Source organism: Montipora foliosa, chromosome 3 (assembly GCF_036669935.1).
Source record: "Montipora foliosa isolate CH-2021 chromosome 3, ASM3666993v2, whole genome shotgun sequence".
NCBI classification, from domain to species: domain Eukaryota; kingdom Metazoa; phylum Cnidaria; class Anthozoa; order Scleractinia; family Acroporidae; genus Montipora; species Montipora foliosa.
The window spans coordinates 36510893-36515892 of record NC_090871.1 but is presented as its reverse complement, the minus strand read 5'-3'; the positions used below and the strand labels follow the sequence as shown (position 1 = coordinate 36515892).

General features: G+C 38.0%; 1 protein-coding gene across 2 annotated transcripts in view; it reads right to left on the bottom strand.

The window, feature by feature from the left end:
• Positions 1 to 5000, bottom strand: part of LOC137997372 (lisH domain-containing protein ARMC9-like) — a 118072-nt gene that overhangs the window by 38755 nt on the left and 74317 nt on the right. The gene's annotated exons all lie outside the window — the stretch shown is intronic.

Sequence of the window (5000 nt, the reverse complement as noted above, 5' to 3'; positions counted from 1 at the left end):
TTGCTCTCTAGGCAATCAATCTCTTCTCTCCTAGAGTGGCACCCTGTCTAATAATATGACACTGAGCATCACTACGTGAAGGAGACATAGTAATCATTACTCCTGCACTATGAGGAAGGAACTTAAAATCAAATTTACTGTTTGACCATATATAAATGTTTTACCATGAAAATGTCAAACCAGCCTAAAAGATGAAGATTCTAGATAATAAAACATGACTATTAGTAAGAATACAGGACTAAACGGACAATTTACATGGCTAAAAAAATTATGATATTACAAAAGAAGTATGACATGTCCGAGAAAAAAAGTGACTATAAATCTCATGTTGACATATTTTTCCTTTATTCAAAAGTAAATTTTATGTGACCGAGTTTTCAAGACTTTTAAAGTGCATTCCGGTGGATTTATGACACTGATTTCAAAGTATTGTCACCAGTGATTTAAAAATGACGGCCTCTTTTTCAATTCAAAATGACAGCGATTTTGATGATTCAGACAAAGAATAAGCCATCGATGACAACATTTATGGTTATCCAAAGGATTGAGGGGAGAAATTTTGCTGAAAATGACGAGGACATCAAGTCACCAGGCAGTGATTTTGACTATGATGACAATCAAATGTTGTTGTGAATGAAGAATCAGAGATCGTTTGTGTCAAATGAAGACACCGTGGGTCAAGTTTTTATTTCAAATGAAAAGGATGATGCATCTGCAGACACTATATACAAGCAATCAACCACCAGGCAGTCAAAAAAACTAAGGCGTTTACAACAACAAAAACAAAACATTTGTGTCGAATCAGAACAATTCAAACAGAACTGAGACTTGGTCCAGCTTGCGTGTGGGGAGGCAGGACGAGTTCAGTCATTTGTTTACAGTTATTCTGGGATGATGCATTATTTGAATTTTTAAGAGAGGTGACAAACGCCATAGAAAAAGAATTGATAATCCTGAGAAGCAAACCACTCCTTGGAGACCAAAAAAAAGTCTCTGTGAAATGAAGGGTTTCACTGGGGTTTGTACAGCTATGGGTATCCTAAGACAGAATTCGTACCGATTATTAGAAATTGATGAATGGAATGAGTATATGATCAGAGAGAGATTCAAAGGTATCATGAGGTACCTGACATTTTGCAAACCTCAACCACGGGATGGCCAAGACCAACTTTAGAAAACAAACTTTAGAAAGTAAGGTTCTTGGACAAATGTCCACCAAAGTATGACCAAGAGTGGGTAAGCCACCAGTGGTTGGCTATCGATGAACAAATGATACCTTTTAGGGGGAGGGTTGGGTTTTTAACAGTTAGTAGCAAACACACCTTACAGAATTGGAATCAGAGTCTGGGCAATGGCTACAATCTCAGGCAGCACATTTACACCAAGAAAAATGTAGAGCAAGGAACATCAGATGTTGGTTGGGTGCAAGACAAAAAGATCATTTTGGTGACTGACAATTTCTACACAAACCCCATTTTAGCTCAGAAACTACTTGCTAGAGGCATAGATTGCCTTACTACTGTGAAAGCAAACAATAAACACTTCCCAAAGAACTCATCTTTCCTCAAAAACCAAAACCTGCCCGTGGATCAGGGTGCTGCAGAAGCTTCCAAAGAGTAGTGGTGGGAGGCATGGTGGCCTCATGGTTAGTGTGCTTGACTCCGGATCGAGTGGTGCGGGTTCGGGTCCTGGCTGGGGACATTGTGTTGTGTTCTTGGGCAGGACACTTTACTCTCATAGTGCCTCTCTTCAACCAGGTGTATAAATGGGTGCGGCATCCCATCCAGGGGATGACCGATCAGAACAAGCGCATTTTTAGTGTTTGACGGAAATGCAAGAATTGGCCACCCCGAGTGGAGTTGCAGCAGTTAGAGACTTCAATAAACAATGCCTTTCTAATTTACAAGGCCACACAGTCTAGTAAGGGTAGCAGGACTCTGGCAACACGCCAGATGTCTGGATACATCCCCAAGGGCAATCTCCACTGGACGTGTGGTTTTTGATGCTGCTCTAATTCTCATTATATAGAGAAGCTTGAGACATTCTAGTCTCTTTTCTTTTACCCAAACGATTTACTTTTCTTCTTCATTATGGGAAAGACCAGAGCTGCTTCTCACGACCAACAAGTGGCTTCTCAAGACCTGATTTCTGAGTCAGCCGTAAACCAGATTTGGTCCCATTTTGAGACTAAACTGAATGACTGGATTTCTAATACTCTTTGTTAGCTTACAAAGTATCTCTTTATGTCTTATGCTCCCTCCACTGTTGATGAATACGTGTCTTCTACTCAGTTTAAAAACTCGTTACCTGAAACCCTCCAGTTGGAGGTTGAGAATTTACAGGAAACTACAAAATCTTCACAAGAAACAATCGCCGGTCTTGAGGAAACGAATGCTATGCTACTTGAACAACTAGATGATTAAGAACAGTATAATCGTCGTACTAACATCTGGATATTTGGTATCCCTGAGCCAACTGGCACTGACCCTGAAGATACTTTGCTAATCAGCTTGGTATTACTGTGTCTTCAGACCATATAAGCCATTCCCACCGTACTGGCAAGAGAGGTCGTACACCAAGGCCGATCATCGTTCGACTGCTGCACCATAACATGAAAGTTCACCTTCTAAGGAAGCGTCAGGAATTAAAGGTTCGAGAAACTAACTTGGCACAATGGCGTCATGACATTCTACATTATCTTCATAATGACATTACAGAAGGCATCATTGACAAAGTCTGGAACATTGATGGAATTATTTTTATGAGACCAACAACCTGTTCCCCAGTGATTGAGAAATGTACTACTCTCTCTAAATGCCAAGAGATTGTGAACAAATACAGCTAGTCAGCCACTGAAGCTAACTTTGCTTTGTCACACACGTACTCGTTACAGAACCCAACTTTGCCTTCTCACGCAATGTACTTTATTTGATATCGTGAGGTATATATCTTTGATTGTTTAGCTCTGTGCATAATTGCTGCCTACGTTTATTTATTAGTTTATACTATTTACTTGTTTATGTATTTTTTGCTTACTTATTTACACTTGTTCGTTAATATTGACATAGCATTAATTTTTAGTAGTCCTATGTCTATTAAGTACCCATGTACTGTGTGTAAATTTAGCATCCATAATAGTCACAAAGCCATTTTATGTGACATATGTCAGAACTGGACACATTGAAAGTGCACTCCTTTCCATGTGAGAAATACATTACTTTATCTAATACTAACGAAGATTCGTTCTGCTCAGTTTGTCTTGCTACTCTACTTCCATTTAACCATTTTGAAGATGATACTGATTTCTTCTTTGCACTGTTCGACTTTAAATTCTGAAGGATATTTTGATCCAGAACTTCTTAAGGAAAAAGTGTTTAATCCCTTTTTTGATGACCCAAGACATCTCATCTGCTAATGAACTCTAACCTTGATCCTAACCCCAATTTTTGTATCGCAAATTTACAATTATTTTCGAACAGCATGCATCTAACCTCTTCAGAATTTCTTTTCCTTTTCCTTCTGATGCACTTTCTGCTTTCCATATTAACATCCGTAACCTCCCTAAACATTTCGATGACCTGTCGAAATATCTTCTTTCACTTAATATGTTGTTCTCCATTGTTGCCGTTTCTGAAACCTGGTAACATAAGTCTAATTCTGATCTCTTTAATATTCCTGGCTAGCATTTTATCTCCAATTCAAGAGAACATAAATTAGGTGGTGGAGTTGGTCTTTATATTCAATCTAATATGAATTTTAAGCCTAGGATTGATCTTCATTCTTCTGACAATTCATTGTACGAATCAGTCTTTGTGGAAATCATGCGACCTCATGGTAGAAATATTATTGTTTGCTGCCTTTATAGACCTCCCGATGCCTCTCTAAATGACTTTAACAGGTCTATTGAAGATTTCTTGTCAGCCACCAGTTTTGAGAATAAGCTATCTTATATTATGGGTGATTTTAATATCAACATCCTCTCAACTCTCATCAACCTACAAATGAGTTAATTAATCTTATGACATCTAATAGCCTCTATCCTTTGATCTCCAAACCAACTCGCATAACGTCCTCAACTACAACTCTGATTGACAACATATTTACAAACAATCTTGAACTTAACATGAATAGTGGCATTCTTTACACTGATTTAGTTACCCACCTGAAACTGATTGCTGAGCCACCACGTCAAAAGAGATTTGTAAGTCTTATTAACTCAACAACTATGTCAGCATTCAGGTCTTAAGTGGAAGGTGTCGACTGGTCTTCAGTCTATTCCAATAATTTTGTAAATGAATCTTATGATACAATCTCTACTCTTCTTACATCAGCAAACAGCATTGAAACGTGCTTTTATATCTTTTTCGATATTCTAACACAGCGCTATTGTGGGTGTGTTTGTATGTGTGTGTGTGTGTGTTTCTGCATCATGTAGGGGGAACTTTTGGGGGGTGGGGGGTGGTTGTTAGCATCCACTTGTTAGCTCAAATCTGTATATACATATATTTTTTTGTGATTGCTGTAATTTCTTCGTTTTTGTAAGTGCTGTAACTCCAATATGGAAATGTTAAAAAACAATAATAAAATACAAAAAAAAAAAAAAAAAGCAAACAGCATGTCATTTCCTCTTCAGCCCACATGCTCTAAACCGCACTGCTCTTCAAACCCTGGTTCTCAAATGGTCTCAGTTCCAGTTAAACCCAACTGCACTCAACAAGTTGAGATACAACAAATACCATAACAAATACAATTTTCTTATCAAACTTGCCAGGGAAAAAATCTTCAACGATAAAACTGCTCTCTGTCAGTTCAGATTTAAGAAAGACATGGTCATGCAGTTATAAAACAAAAGGGAACCTGAGCAACGTTTCAATAACATGAAAGAGAATTCTGGTTCATACTCAAATCCTACTCACATAGCTACAAAGTTCAATAATTTCTTTCCTAATAATGTGCGTAGCAGACAAGACGCTTATTTTGAAGCTCTTCTCTCTTGATCA